Source organism: Macrobrachium nipponense, chromosome 7, assembly GCF_015104395.2.
Source record: "Macrobrachium nipponense isolate FS-2020 chromosome 7, ASM1510439v2, whole genome shotgun sequence".
NCBI lineage: Eukaryota > Metazoa > Arthropoda > Malacostraca > Decapoda > Palaemonidae > Macrobrachium > Macrobrachium nipponense.
The window spans coordinates 27,607,541-27,625,040 of NC_061109.1; the positions used below are offsets into that span (position 1 = coordinate 27,607,541).

Below are 17,500 nucleotides of genomic sequence, written 5' to 3' on the forward strand. Positions count from 1 at the left end.
ATTTTTTAATGTATTTCATTACCCATTGTCTATGTGGTATCTAGTTGAAACTGCGTTTGGAAGGTCATTGGAGATAGATGTGTGTATATATACACGCTCAGGTACTGCACGCGTTCCTCATACTTACTCGCTTCGATGGACATCAGATATCCATGATATTATAGTTAAGAAGATTTCAGGTCGAGTGACAAATTTGATTGATGTCTTTCCGTTAGAAATTCAGGCGAAAGAATGAGGGAACGTATGCTAAGAACAGATGTTATTATTGACCTGGGTAATGGAAGGTGCTCTGATTAAAGTGCAGTAGCTGTTGCTTGTGGATGATTTGTGAGTGAGGAGAAGATGCATGAAGTATTAAGTTACGTAAATGTATGAAGTATCAAGTTCGTTACATTTGCTGGTGGACTGAAAGGATGTGAGATGAGTCAGAATCCTAGGTAAACTGTGGGATACATGGACAGTATATATTGGGGATAAAGCTGGAATGAACGAGAAAGGTGGAGGTTTCCCTATAGAATGCGTGTGAAATAAAGGGTACGTGTTGAGTGATAAACTTTGCATAGTTTAGGACGAAAGTAGATTGACATTATGGTGTTTGGTCACGTAAAGAGCACATGGAGGGCATCTTGCTGAAAATAGGAGATTAATGACCGAGGAAATGTAGGATATGGGATTTTTTTTATGAGGCAGGAGACTATAATTTTTTTTACGATCCTACCTACTTAGGGATAACTCACTACAGTTTAAAACTGAATGAAAATATTTGTTATATTTCCTACTTCTCCCATTACTTCATAAAGTCTTTCCTGGTTGTTCATATCATCAACTTTTTTGAAAGGGTAAGGCACAGTCGCTGAGGGACATAGACAGCTACTACCTTTGCTGAAGAATGGCCATCGAAACAGACTTGTTCCAAAAAGTTGTCGTCGGGTTTGAGTAGCTCGAGGCCTCCTCCCGAGATATTTCAATATAAATGGGAGATCTTTTCCTCCAGAAGATATTTTTCGATCTTTAATATATATATATATATATATATATAATATATATATATATATATTTTATTATAATATATTATATAAATATATTTATATATAATATTATATATATATAATATAATATAATATATATAGAGAGAGAAGAGAGAGAGAGGAGAGAGTAGAGAGAGAGACGAGAGAGAGAGGAGAGAGAGAGAGGAGAGAGAATATTTCCTGAACATTTTCATGGAAAGTAGCATTTAACATTTGACATTAACATATTAATCTTTTGCTTTCGCATAAGGTGAAATGATTAAATGCACTGGGCTGTGCCTGAATGAAGGAAGATTGTGTTGACATAAATATATAAAAGATTGTCTCTCTCCTCTCTCTCTCTCTCTCTCTCTCTCTTCTCTCTCTCTCTCTCGTCTCTTCCTCCAGTCTCTCTCGCTCTGCTCTCTCTCAAGTAATGTGGATTTTTGTTTAAAAATCCTAAGAATGTCAGAGAGCACTGTTGGCATGTTTAGCCTCTTTCCTTTCAAATGATATTAATTATTCTGGAATGGGCGGACTGAGATATCTGTAAATATATGAATCTCACCCCGAATTCTTCAGATCTCTCTTTCCAGCTGAAAGTCTGCTCGAGCCCTCGGGGACTTTAAACTTCCTCTCACCCGACTCCTTTTCCTCTCTTTTTATATTTTTTTCTTATTTTCCCTTGATCGACCTCTCTCTCTCTCTCTCTCTCTCTCTCTCTCTCTCTCTCTCTCTCTCTCTCTCCAGACTCGTAGCTGGCTCTCATCCCTCGGGTTAAATCCCAGCCTCTCACCCTGAAAGTTTGTTGGGCCATTACTAATCTTATAACAGGAGACTTCTGCAAACAAGGATATGAAGCTAATGAGGATTATTGGCGAAAGGAATATGATCTTCAAATTCCGAATGGTCTTCAAATAGAAAGGAGGGTAAACTGACAAAACCCATATGGTGGGTTTTGTATTCGAAGATTAAATGAAGTTTTCTCATTCATTATTTTTGTTTTTATGCGAAATGAATTCAGATTCCCTATAAATTTTATCCGTAACTAAGAAACGGAACGTTTGTTGTATGCAACGTCTCATGAAAGATGTTATTGAAGACAGTTTTATCACATTATGAAGTCGATTCTCATAACTTGTTTTCTTGGTTTATATTCTTGTGTTAGAGCAGCGGTTCTTAACTCGGGGGTCGTGGTCCCCCCTGGTGGTTTGTTTGTGGTGTCTCGGGAGTTCACAAAGGTTACGGGGAATTCAATTACCTCCATATATTTGGAGTAGCCAGTTGGGCTTTTACCGATTTGGTGATGTTCAATAGTTCTGTGGAATTTGCAATGTTCTGGCATTTGTAGAGGTTATGTGGAACTTTTCAAGGTTTTTTTTCGTGGCATTTTCAGTAAACCCTGGTCTTCCTATCATTTTGTTTTGGCTGACATTTTCACAAAGTTCACAATTTCGAAATTCATTACAGGCTTTACGGTCATATCCTGAAGTCTCGGCAGTTCATCGGATGAAAAAGGTCAAGAACCTCTGTGTCGGAGGAAAGTCGTGCGTCGTCGACCCAATTACACTGAACGCATCCAGGACGGGAACGTACTACAGGTTGCTCGGCCCATATCCTGAAATATGAATAGTGTTTCAATTAACCTGAGCATTGGGTTTAGCACCTGGTAGTTCGTCAGCTGTGATCAGCCAGGGTAGCAGCGTCGTCCCTTCATCACGCTGAAAATCGGAGGGCTAAACCTGTCTGAATCCAGCTCTTTTAGAGGGAAGGCTTATGGGCACAGTAATAAGGGATTCACGTTGACTGTCCCAGCAACCAAAAGGCTACTTAATGTGCACTGCTGTGCAAAACCTTGGCTTTTTGTATATATTTTTCTTTAGCCTTGCAGCCTGTTTTAAGCAAGGATAATAAAACTACAGACGAGTGAGCCAGTCAGAGAGGGAACCCATCTTCGCCTTTCCTTCGTCTTGCCAGTGTCATATGTAACTTACTGACCGTAGTGCGTGACGTATGGAGCTATGTGTTTTTCTCTTACCTTCGTACGCAGCACATTTGCTTTTCTTAGAGCAGCAGAGCCAACGGTCGTGTAAAACATGACTTCGCCAAAAAAAAGAAAAAAAAAAGTGATCCTTGATGCGAGAAGAGAAATGATGAGATGCGGTTAATTAATTACTTAATATATCTTGGGCTCTACTTCAAGAAACGGGGTCGCCTCTCTCTCTCTCTCTCTCTCTCTCTCTCTCTCTCTCTCTCTCTCTCTCTGATATATGTATGTATTTGATGAACACGTTTTAAGATATAATTGAGAGATGGAGTTCTGGAAAATACTGCAAGTATGGATTGGCCAATTAGAAGACGACGAACTTGAATTTTCTAAATTCACATGACTCGAAGATTATACCTGAAATGAGCTTCCGGCTAACCCTGTCAGGTGTCACCTTTCATGGTGATGTCGTTGGCGAAAGCGTCATTTCCATAACTTATGTACGTTTTATATGCAGTCAGCAGCAAACCTAAAGAGTATACACCTGTAAACCGTGTTTCCAGTTGATTAAAGTATTCGTGAATTTTAGGATGAATCACTCGTCGTTTTTGATGATGGCTATTAACCGCAGTTTTTATAAATTAAGAGTAGTAGGGCACCAGGGAGAATTAGGATGATTATCCTTCTTAAGAGCCAGCTGAATAATAGCATGTCTTTATCGTAAAGGCTCGATGTATATTTTTCAGGATTAGGTCACATAAGTAATAAGGGAAGGCGTAGCATGGCATCATATGCTGTGCGTGTTACGTACTAAAAAAAATAGTTCTCGGTGGAAGTTTATACGAAAACGAAACTGTTGATTATGTTGGGGCCGAATGTTAGTGATAATACCATTGGAATGATATGTGCGAAGTTACTCTAAAATAACCGAAAAATTGAATCAAATATAATACTAGGCCGTCAGACGACTATGGCTTTAGCAAAATGGAGGAGCAGAGTCAAGATGAAGCTGCATCAGTTTCTAGGAAATATTTTGTTAGGTATTAGGACGGATGGAGAGCACCGGTGGAAGGTGGGGTTATGTATCGAAGGCAGATTACAACAGTGTTTTTTACTGTCTACTTTTACCTCTTAATTTCCTGCCTTGTGTGTCCTGTGCGTTTGTATGTATGTTAAATTTTGATACAGAGTTCATTTTTTGTTTTAGTGGTGATTTAGAAATCTTTTTGTGATCCATTGTAGTTATCATGGCTAAGCAGAAAGAAATATGAGGCGAACATTTCACGAGACCTTCAGTCCCATGGTGAAGACGCTTCAGCGGTTAAAATTCATATTCTGATGTGGGAAAAATGATCACATTTTCCTTTCTGCTTTTAGTGCCAGTTTTGGGAATAGAAACTTGGAGAGTTGTCTTTAATAAGTAGGAAATTTTCATTCCGATCTTCTAATGAAAAGTCTCTGAGAAAAGAATTCTTGCATAAAAATGGTTGGTTATCATGAATACCCAGGAATTTAATGCTAAATGTTGCTTAAGTGTACAAGGTGGAAATTGGTGATGGAACTGAAGGACGAGTTAACATCGAATTTATCAGCATCGTTGTCAACATTATATTTAAAAAGAATTTAGATGCTGGTAACAGAATTGCCAGGGTCACGGCATTTTTCCTTGTCGTGCGTTCCTGAACTATTTCTCATTTCTTCTATTTCCCCTCCTTTTTATTTTTATTTACATCCGCTTCTTGTTTTCTTTTGTTGTGGAATATTTTCGTTTTGGGAGTAAATCGGTCGGTCTCAGTAGATGAAATTGTTAGGCCTGATTTTGAACTAAATTACAAAGCGCTAAAATTTACGAGCGCAAGTCGAACGACCATAAGTCACGAATGCCTCATTTCTTCCCCCTCTCTCGGTTTACCTACACCGAGGAATTAAGGTTTACGTAATGGACACAGCCTTAAAAGCAACTGTTAGTTAAGCATGAGGTAGGGATGTTGTGGCGTGTTTCGCTTTACATCTGTGTTTTCGGAATTTGCTTGCTGGGGCGCCCGCCTGGATACAAAACACTCTTGACGTAACTGGTATGGCTTATTGCTGGTTGCGACTGCGGTTTTTTTTTTTTTTTTTTTTTTTTTTTTATAACACTTGGGGAGCTATAAACAAATGGAAACTGTTGTTAAAGGTTTAAAAGATGATTTAAATGGAGAGAGAGAGAGAGAGAGAGAGAGAGAGAGAGAGAGAGAGAGAGAGAGAGAGAGAGAGAGAGAGAGAGAGACTTAACCTCAGAAAGAACAAAGGTCACAAATATACAGTATAAAACCGGGTGCGCGAGGACTTTTGACCTGCAAATTCTTCAGAAGACTTGCAGCTCAAAAGAGGAAAATGCGCCTAAGGTTACCTCGACTTGTAATTCCTAGAAAACATCTTGAACGGTAGATGATTTTTTTTTTTTGCAAATTGTCTTCGTTATCACAGTTAGCCGACTTTAGTAGAACTTTTCTAATCAATTATCCTTCCTTTCCAATGCACTGATTACGTTCAGCCCTCTGCTCTCTAATTTTACCATTATCCTGTCCACGTTCCTCCGTGCACCTCTGCCCTCATCATGCTTTCTCCCATGCGTCAGTCCTCTTCACCTTTCTCTTGATGCCTTCTCCACAGAAAGGTGACTGCCGAAGTCTTGACTCTTAAGTGTTCAGGGCTCGCTAAGTGCAACTCTTTCCATTAGCCGTTTACTGCTTCGTAGCCCCTGGGCCTGCAATTCTTCTGCTAGCCCATCATCCCCTTCGCTTTAGCTTCTCTCTCTCCTATCGTTCTTTTCCTTCCTTCTTTTCGATGTCATTTCTTTTTACAGGAATTTTATATAGTCTTTGCCCTTCTTATTTGCACTTCTTGCAACCCACGTACTTCATAACATCCTCCTTCCTATAGGTTGAACATTCGGAGTCGAGCCAACCCTTGTTTGCTCAACTCCTATACTTTCCTACCATTCGATTTTAACAGTTCTTCCGACAGCCTTTACCACATTCAACGACCGGTTTCAACCGTCCTTTTGGCTCCTAGCCTTCTCTATCTTATCGTTAGTAGCGCTTATGTAATTCCCCACTCTTCTCTCTATCCTATAGTCTTGTCCGAGGCCATCTTTTGACATTTCCGAATAGGGTCGCTATTTTAACACGTTTTCACTGGGTAGTGACTTCCGTTTTTGCGGATGACTTGTTTTCTAGGTATGATGTTATGAACTGAAACATTATCCCTTAGACATTCCACGCACTCTCATTTTAATCAAAACATCCTGATTGCCACCTGAACAAAATCTAAACGGTCCAGCATTTCTGCCATGTTGTTTGTTGGCTGACTGTGTAATCTTTGTCGTTCCCTCCCACATCAGTATCTTTCGGTAAATATTTATTTTCTCCCATTATCGTGAATGTTTATGTAGATGATGAGCCTACTAAATCCCAAGGTTATAATCGTTATCAAGGAGTAATTACATGCCAGGGAACCGTTTTTATAGTTCGAGTGAATAATACCCTGGAACATTTCATTCACTAGTTGTAATTCAAATGGTTCTGCTATCTAGCAATAGAAATCATCTTTTAACAAAACAAATTGTGTATTTTTATGAATTATTTGTACTTCTTCACTTGATTGTTTGCGAAAACATTTCACAAAATATATGAAAACATTGTTATTTTCGTGTGTTGGGGAATCTTGGTAATTTCTGTGATATCATGGGATACAGAGACAGCGTTCAAAAAATAGGAATATCACAATTTTGGTGTTTTGGATTGGGAAGGTGGCCCCGCCCTTGGAAAAGAGTGAGAGAGAGAGAGGAGAGAGAGAGAGAGAGAGAGAGAGAGAGAGAGAGAGATATGAAAATAATGCTAATCTGAATGATGGAATACCCTTATTTGCTCTTTTAAAAAAACCTTTATTAATATGAGAAAATGTGAGAGCGAAAGCACGATCTGAACATTTTTATGAAGATAAAAGAAAGCAAGACTGGGATGAACCAAATGCCAGGAACTTCGAAATCATTTCCCTTTTCTTCTTTGAACTGTAAGAGCAGATAGGTTATTGGAGTGCTGGTGGTTGGATAGACGGATCTCATGGTGAATGGTTTGCCATGGTTGACAGGAAGGGTGGAACGAGAGTTTGGCAGTTGGAAAGGCTGTTGCTGTTAAGAAGCGGGCGCCAGTAGTGTGCCAATCTCGTTGATACTTCTAATGGGAAAAACCTGTTCCTCTAACAGGGCCACTTTTATTAACAAGTCTGTGACGCGTCTGGCAACAGTCAGGCTCTCCGATATTTAGTAAGGTGGTGGTGGCGATCACTTTCATTATTTTTTTTAGCTATTACTACAATGACTACTATTATTATAAGCATCAGTATCGTTGATTAATTACTCTTCGTCCAGTAGGTAAGTCAGTTGTGTGTTCAGTCATTCTTGCTATTGTTGAAGTTCGATTAGGTGAACTCGCGCCTGCAAGGAAAGAGAAGAATGAAAGTCTTGTAGAAATGTGCTTGGAAATACGTTTGAATGTTTGAAATGCACGGCTTCCAACGAACAGTGTTCAGAAGTATACTTGGGAAAGAGGAAATGATGAGGAGTCGAGTGTGTTTGTTAGATAATGTGTTAGTAAAGAGCAAATAAAACATGAAAATGGTTTGTGAAAGTAAGGGATGGAGGCATATCTGGTCACTATTTGAGTGAAGCAAATTTTAAGATAAAAATTTCGGGTTGAGAGGAAGAGGGCCGAAAGTGTGCTGTAAATATACTAAAAGATAAGTGATTGACATTAAGAGGGTTAAAAGAGCATGCAAGGAGCAATTGACGAAAAATTGGCTGACGCTTTTGCTTTTAGGGAGGTCGGCTCATACTCCGCAGAGCAGGAAGAATTTTGGAATGAAGTTGATAGTCGAATTCGTATTTCATACCTGATTCTGACAGGCTCAAATTCGATAGAATCTAATTCATTGTTTAAGTCAACAGATGCAGTGGTAAATGCCCAGAGTGGTACAGCCCGCTTGAGATTCGAACATCCTCACACTGCCCTCATGAAATTAAGTTTTGTTTGTATGTATGTTCGTCCATGTTTGCGTGTCCTTGGGGACAGCAGATATAGTACATATTTGTGTTTGCGTTCATCGCGTGTCAGGACTAAGGCATCGATTTTTCACTCTTGCTTTTTACAATCTTTGACATTCTTTAGACGTTCTTATGGTTAGTAATGGTGGCAACACGGTCCATTTATAGTCACATGTTTTGGATTCTTTCGTTTATATACCGGATCTATAAAGACACATGTGACGTTCATGCAAGCAGACATAATTTTGATGTTATATTGATTTGCCTGAAGTTTACTGTATCTTATCGTGGTTGTATTCAATTTATATTTGGTTCAGACGGGTGAGAATGAACCTTTCGGTGACTGCGAAGAAACTGAAAAGGTGCAATATATCTGATATGTAGATAATTATAATTATAAACAGCAAAGACAAGGGCTATAACGACTCCTCATATTAACTTGATAGGTTCAAGTCTCTCACTTGGACTTTGTTTTAAAGCAACTGTCATCGATTGGCACTCGTCGATAGACTGCAGTAACCTTAGTTGTTATTGTAACTTTCTCGGGTGTTTAGCGGCTCTTCTGAGTTAATGGAGTTATTGCTCACTTAAAATGATCACTTCGTCAGCGTCACTTAACGACGAATTTATGCAACGTCAAATACGCTGATGATGCAACAACAAGAACAACAGCGATTACAATTATGGCGTATAATGAAAATGATGAATAATATGAATAACATACCGTACAGTTATCGTTATTATTTTCATTACTGTCCACCAGTAGCCGTAGATCACGAATAAGTAAGGCAGGAATGCAACGGAAACTGCAAATGGCATGAGGGGGGAAAAATGATTTTGAGTAGAAACTGTTAAAATGTATTCAGGGAGGGGTGAACTCATTTTCATTTTTGTAAGTGAAGCCAGGTAAGGAAAATATTGTACGATTAAAAAAGCAGTCATTGCGATGAAGTCTTATGTAGTATGTGTGGAGTATGTAGCATTGAAAGTAAAGGAATATATACAGAAAGAAAATTGTTGAAATGATGACCACAGGGTAAAACATGTTATGATAATGCTTCAGGGCGTTCCGATCACATGAGAGGATAAATGAGATTTTGTTGGTGGAAAGATTACACAGATCTCGAGTTTCTGGATTAATGAGGATAGGGAGACTGTGAAGCGTATGCCTAGGAGTGGGAATTGCCCTAAAATCCAGAAAATGTGTGCGCATGCGCTAATGGGGGTAGGCTGCCTGACATATCGGCGATGGGCATTTTTATGCGAAGAAATGAAGTAATTTGTTCTACTGTGGAATTCAGCAGAACTTGAGTTTAATTCTCGGTTCAACACGTAACGGCTAAATCTATATTTCTCTTCTTGTAATTTGCCGGGAGGAAGCACCTTGTAAGACAAATAGAATTATGTTTTTACAATAATATTATTGAGGAGTGTTGTATATCTGGTGAAAATGTGAAGCTAAAGGTTATGTGCATTGTCTCCATTAGAACACACTGGTAAAATAGGCACATTTTCAAAAGTAATAAAAAGTGACTATTCGAATTGGAGAGAAAGTCAAGCATAAGCGAGGTCTAAGCTCTCGTGTAATCATCGAGTCTGAATGTCTGTTAAGAAATTAACTAATCGATTAGAATTAGAAGAGGCGGGTTAACGTACGAAATGGCGCACAAATAATCCATATTTTCTTAGTAATTCTGTATAATTTTTGACGCTTGTTCCTTGTACATTTCCTGTTACCCATAACATAGTTGAGTCAATATTTTAACAGATATAAAAATTCTGAGGCACGTAAATCCCGTTCATGATATCGTCCTCCATTATGAGTTGTTAGTACTTTTATAGTATTGAAAGAAAAACCTTCCTGTCACCTAAATCAACGAAACTAATCGTAAAGGTATAGTCTGCAATTCTCTTTTTGCCTCTATGTATCGTAAACAAAGTAATCTGCTGTTTTACACAAACACACACATACATACATCCATAGTCTCACACACACACACATATATATATATATATATATATATATATATATGTATATATATATATATATATATATATATATATATATATATATATACACACGATTACATATATGTGTGTATGGATAAGCGATTGCATACATATGTGTATACATACTACATATGTAAAAATGTAAAATTATTAGCAAATATATATATATATATATATATATACATATATATATATATATATATATATATATATATTTGGATGGGTATGTATTATTTCTATTTATGTATAGTATATGCAGTGTCAACTACTGTTCTTACACTGGGGCTGAGCCTATTGTGTTTCGATTGTTTATGACCCTCATGTATTTTACAAATACGTTATTGGATTTTATTCTCAAATGCGGGCTTATTTTGCTCTCTCTTTGACAAATAGAGTATGAGGGTATGTGTCCTGTCAAATATATCTATATATATATATATATATATATATATATATATATATATATATATATATATATAAGAAAATATATATATATAGAAAATATAAGACAAAATAATAATTTCATCACGTTCCTGGTCTGACCTTCTATAATAGCTGTGCTTGTGTGTGTGTGTGTGTGTGTGTGTGTATATATATATATATATATATATATATATATATATATATATATATATATATATATAAAAAACTTGTCCCCCACTGTTAGAGGTAGTATCGGAATACTTGATGATGCATTCCCGCTTTAATAAGGTATGAAAAAATCTAACCCTCTTCAACTCTCAAGTGTTTCGACCTGCTTACGCTATATATATCGTGACACGTTGAACACATTTTAAGAGATGCATGCAAGCAAAAGGCTCTTGGAAGTAAGAGTGTCTGGAGTTCTGATAGATTGGCGAGGGGGAACCCAGTGTACTCTAAGCTGTTGTGAAGGCAGGTGGTGGCACTCATTCGATCGCACGCCACCACCAGACGCCGAATACTATTCGTTCTTGCTTATCCTTTTGTACAGCTTAGGTATCGCCTCTACTGCAATCTTCAGGGACGCCTTAGGGAATACGCTGACCTGTACATAGAGTGCTTATTAAAAGTGATGTTTTTTAATGGAATTCGTGGTTACATGTGTTCATTCGTATCTAGAAATGTTACGTGGGGCTCTCCCAAAGTAAGCGTCGTGAGAATGTCTGAGTGACCACTTGAGCACTGGCGCAATGTACTCTCCTATGGCAACGACAACCTGAAGGGGCTACTGTAGAAATGGCGATGTCTGGCGGTACATGGGATGCAGAGAAATGTACGTGTATGTTGTCCACTACACCCTCTTTTGCTGTGCTACAAATACAAATATCGATTCATGTCAACCAAAATATCTCATAATTAATAATTGATACGGATCTAACATGCAAGTCTTCTTTCCGGCATAATTACGCTGCATTATCTATTATTTGGGTTATCGATCCTTAGAAAGGGATCATGTTTGGAGGTTGGTTTTTTTTAGCGGATCTTAAATTTCAGAGGAACTGTGTAATTTTCTTTTACGCGTGACTTATAGCGTGCTCATTGCGAAACTTATAAGTGCAAACATGGTATGCACGGCATACACATACACACACATATATATACATGTACATAGTTTTGCGTGCGTATGTATGTGTACACCTGCGCGGGATCTCTTTTCATATAAACGTATAAGGGTTAAAAGCTAAAGATTTTACATTTCTGACTTGAGAGCATGAAGCTTTCAAAGTGTGACATTCTTTGACTTATGAGAGGAAACCTACTTCTTTGGTATTCGTGAACTATTGGCCGTTTTATGTTATTGCTTAGATTTCTCTTCATTCAGAGGGAAAAAATGCATGAGGCCATACTAATAAGACTTTGCGTATCCTTGTCATTTTCTTCCATTTACTTTGTCCTTCAAGTTTTTTATAGGGAAAGGTACAGAAAGAGCGTTGTTAGAAAATTTAATTTTGTTTCTATTTAGTAGTTTATGTTCTGCTCTGTGACCACGGCGTATTGTCCCGTGCATCTTACTATATTTTTCCTTTATTGTCGTTCCACTGACATACTCGAAGGATATCTCTCCTCGTCAGAAAATATTACGAATCCATTCAGTTGTTTAATGAAAGGACAGGAGAAAAAATCATACATAAACACCATCAGGCTTTTGCAGAAAATATAAACTTCAAACGAAATTGAGCTTATCTTCATCTTCATGATAATTGGGAAATAAATTGAATTACCAAGGATTCATTACCGTTAGGAGGCCATATACTCAAAGCAGGGATATGGACAAAGAATTGTTTTGTGGCTGCTCTGAGAAGTGTGCACAGCAGATCTCTCACACAGCTAGATCATTGAAGTCCCATCGTCTGTTTCTTTTCATCGTTTGGCTGACCAGTCGTTCAAGAGCTCCTTTTATCGAAACAGTGCCATGTCAACCATTTATTCGTTAAATATAATTACGTCATAGTGCCCTTGGATTGTTAGCAATAACTTATCGAGCCTATAGGTAAAGGGACCTAAACGAACCATCCTCCTAATTGAAAATTTAAGCTTCTCTCTCTCTCTCTCTCTCTCTCTCTCTCTCTCTCTCTCTCTCTCTCTCTCTCTCTCTCTCTCTCTCTCTCTCTTCCATTTTAATGTATCGGGAACCTGCAGAAGTTCTCTAATGTCTGTAATGGATGCATTATGAAAATTTATTATACAGGACCACAGAAGTATGATCTCGTGAGGTGCTTGCTGTTCAATGTATACAGACAGCTGACACCGCAGCTGACAGATAAGTGACAGGCATCATTTATTTGAGCCTAGAGTATAAAGCTAGATTTCGCCAAGTTGACGCCCTTAAGTAGACTTGGTCAGGCATTTATCAGGCGTCACCATAAGAAGCCTTTCTCACATTCTGGTTCACCGTCGTAGTATATTGTCATTTGAGGCTTAATGAAAATATATCTGAGCTGGTCTGCGGGGAAATGACCATTGTGCTTGGACGTACTTCTCTGATATCGAAACTACAGTCTTCGCCTTCAGATATCTACATCGTTTTGTTTACCGAGTGCGGTATTTTTCAGATGCCTGAGTTGGAAGCTGCTTATGGCTAGAAAATAAAATTCGTTGAATTTCTGAGTGTAATGTTGAGCGAGAATGGGGATGATGTGAAAATACTAATGATTTAGCTCTATGAAAAATAGTATAAGCTTTTATTGTAATTGGAATGGTCATAATAGGTCAAATAACGAAATGATGTTGACCTCTAAATAGAAGAATGTGTGTAATTTTCCGTGGACTATTCAGCATCCTTCTCAGCACTGAATCGGGTATATTTCTTAGATGTGTGAACTTAAATCTACTCGAACCATGTAAAGACTTTGATGCAATAGGAATTCACACTACCAGTATGCCTTGCCAACCAAAGCTGAACTAAATATTGCGGATTGTTTATGAAAATAGTTTTATAATTTTAACATACTTTTTCCAGCTACTGACTACCTTGGTACGTTCTAAAGCAATCCACCACGAATTCAAAGGCAAAAGTTGAAAGTATATTATCAAATGATTAGTTAAAAGATGGCATGTAGCAACGACTGAATGAAAGAAATCACGATTGATAATCACCATTGCATGCTCTGTAAAGCAAGTATTAAAGCCATGCATTTTGATATGAAGAACCCTACGGAGAAGAAAACCCCCAAATTCTGACATGCAACGAACCATTTTGTTTTATGGACGAAGAAGAGAGTGAACGTTTTATCAAGCAGATGTCACACGATTTGCGTTTTCATGAAAATCTCTTCGACTGCGGATTGTCTTCGATTTCTGCCAGCCAAAATCTGTTGGCCTTTGCTATGGAAATTGTTGGCAGACGCCGAACTTGAGCTGCAAAGTATTTCAACTGAACTCTCAGCAATTTTGATAGTATCGATAAATAGTATTAAATCTACATCACAATCATTTTATTATGGTCGTTAAACTATAATCGTAGCCGTTAGTGACATATATGATTATTCATATTTGCGCACGATGTATCTTTTTATGTCTTATTTCATTTGACCAGACGCGTTTTTCCATTAGCAGGGGTAGCGCTGGAAGGGGTTTGCCCTCCGACTTTCAGGATTTGTCTATGGAGTGGGTTTGCTAGCCTCACGCTTTGCCCAGGTGGATGTTGAAGGGGCTTGTATGTCGACGGCGTATGGAGCTACTTGTGAGCATCCATTCAAATTGTTAGTATGATGCACACACATAAACACACATATACATTTGTATAATATATATATATATATATATATATATATATATATAGATATCTATCTTTGATATATATATATATATATATAATTATATATTATGTGTATATATATTATATGTTTTTATTATTCATATACGAGAAAGTATTCGATATTTCGATGAATTCATATTGTCTAGAGGAAATCGTTTGCAGTTAAACAAGAAACTATTTTTTAAATGATGAAACAATGTGCTACTTAGAAAACCAGATTGGCTCATTCTCTCAAAATTATAAAATTTCATAGGCAATCTTTTAAGGCAAAAGCTTCATAATGGGTTCGAGTGCATGCGTGACTGCCCATCATAGATTTTGCTTGTCTGTTTGCCGTGTTGTTCCCGGTGTTCACGGACACCGACATTCTTCAATTCTAATAAAGAATTCAGCTAAGCAGAACGTTGGTGCATTAAGGAAGATAGTCATTTACTGTAAAGTTACATAGTCGTTAATTTATTACAGGTGTGCAACTGACACTAAAGAAATCAATATTAAAGCTATTTATTTGCCAGAGTAAATATGAGGGCCGCTGATGTTTTTATAACCTTACTAATGGTGAAATGAATGGCTACGTCTTTGTTAGATTAAGAATGAAGTATTTTTGTTGCATTCCCTGTTAGACTGACTGGCCATCAAGGATTACGTCTAAACAAGTTCTAGTCGTTTCATTTTTATAAATGTTAGCCTCTACTATCAGTGACCATTTCAGTATTATAAATGAGCCTCAACTAACCTGGATCATTTGGCCTTGATACCATAGGCATTTGAGTAAAACGGAAGTAATTCATTCGGAGACAGAGCTCCCGTCGACTTTTTTTTAAATTTTACCATGCTCCTAGGTTACGTTGGGTTAGTTAAAAGTAAACGTAAGGAATTTGGGTGTGGGATACATAATGAGATTATTTTCAAGAAAATTCTATGGTTAGGTTTTAAGATATGGAGTCCCGCTTTTTACAGGGAACGTCCGGCACTCTGTTACAGCGATGCGTTGTTCTTTGCAATTCCCATTACAAAGCTCCTCAGGGAACATAACGAACATTAGCTTGAGGGAAAGCCTAAAACTGAATAATCAAATGAAAAGATTATGCTTTATGGAACAGGTCACTGAGGAGGACGATGATATTGCTGCATCTACAGGGTAACCCACAAAAAAAGAAAAAAAAAGGAAAATTTAGATTTACTTCATGTATTTTACACACGTATTTTATCAATGGACATAAAAAATTAACTAACATATACTCTTGACTTCATTGAACCTAACGAATGGCCCACAAAAATCCAGGGAATTTGGTAGTTTATTTAATTGTTGGAAACAGAAAACAGTTGTTGTTAAGAGAAACATTGTTTAAAAAAAAAAAAAAAAAAAGGGTGTTAGATGTGGTGTTCAACACGCTTTCCGGGGGCAGCTGCACAACGACGCAGACTGTCAAGCCAACTTCCAGTCATCCTTTGGATGACTTCAGGCGGGATATTGTTCCAAGCGTCCATCAACAGAGTTTCTAAGGATTGTATGTCTGTGACCTCTCTCCTCTGCAATTGAAGTTGATGTAACAGTAGACCCCACTTGGTAAAATCCATTACGTTGAGATCTGGACTTTTGGAGGGCCATTCGTTAGGCTCAATAATGTCAGGTGTATATGTTAGTCAATGTGTTTAGTTCACTGATAAAGTAAAATACGTGAGTAAGATACATTATGTAAATCTGTAAATCTAAAATTTCCTGGAATGTTGTCGAGCATCCTGTAGTTGAAAGTTCTTATGGCACTTGTTAGTTCTCTAGATAACACACTCTCGCATTATATATATATGTTACAGTCAATATCTAAATCCAGACAATTTGTAAAGTGGCTGATTTTTTCAGGCAGTTTATGAATTGCTTGATTCACCCAGTCAGTTTATAAATAAGCTAAAAATCGCAGACAATTTACAAAGTGACTAAAATTTTGATAGATTTTCCTGGCATACTGACTGAAATGATCCTGCTACGGGTCACAAATCCCCAACCCCGCCCGGCCAAGGAACGAACCCAGGTCCTTTTGTGTGTGTGTGTGTGTGTGTGTGTGTGTGTGCGTGCGTGTGATTCAAAAAGTCTGATCATGAACGAACCGCGACGTGACACGTTACGTCATCCTTGCGCCATAATTCTCATTATTATATTAGAATTTTAGCGGCTCACTTTGTCGGTAGTCTACAAAGGTTGTCGAGGATCATCTTACGACGATGGCAGAGAAGCGGCCGACGTCTCCTGGCCCCGCCCTCCCTTGATGACCAAGGCTTTCAGAAAGTCCAAAAGAAACGGAAAAAAGCCCTTACAAGTATCATCAACCTTTCTAACCCCTCGACTTCTGAGGCACCTACTACGACGTCTCAGGCACTTCCCAAATTCAGAACAGTATCCCAGCAAATCAAGAGAAGGTCATGGGTCTGGCACCCTCATTTCAAAATAGTTGCTTTACGTAAGGTTGACGCTTGCAGGGACCTCATCTTGGAAGGGGGTGGGGAAGAGCGCGCGAGAGGAATAATGTTATATGTTATATATACATGCACACATATATGTATATATATACATACATACATAAATTGTTTACAAACAGACATATATAGTTTGTTTTCTTGTCACAATGTAGGCTCTGGGTATTAACATTATTAATATCATCCCTTCCCGAAATTCATTGTCATGTTATTGGTAATATATTTTCTTTTGAATTTGCGTATTATAGTTCTTTTGTGCATTATGTAATAAAGCAAATAATATTTTTTTTTTTTCGAAGCTAAATTATATGAGATCCCTGTTGACGATCAGATGTGTAAGCAGTGATGTGAAATCTCTTCGATAATAATAACATTGTTTAATGAAAGTGCTCGGAATATGAAATGTTTGCAAAAACACTTTAACAAATATTACAACGCATGTAATTCGAAGGAAATTCTGTAATCATGTTTGATCTCTTATTCAAGACGTTGTTTGTGTAGTTGAGTGAATGATAGTTCACAGTGTCTCTGATTCTACTACTACTATTACACTCACAAACACACACACACACACTTTGAGAGAGCTGCTGACTGGGCATCATTAAGTGTTCAAACGTTTTATGTCATTGTTTTGACAGTTCGTGAAAATCTTTGACGTTATATTTAAGATCGCATAACAATTAGACAAGATTGAA

At 37.7% G+C, this 17,500-nt stretch overlaps 1 protein-coding gene across 3 annotated transcripts in view; it reads left to right on the plus strand.

Moving 5' to 3' along the window:
* The window catches only part of LOC135217790 (potassium voltage-gated channel protein Shaker-like), a 693,892-nt gene that overhangs the window by 64,416 nt on the left and 611,976 nt on the right, over positions 1-17,500 (plus strand). The window lies entirely within an intron of this gene.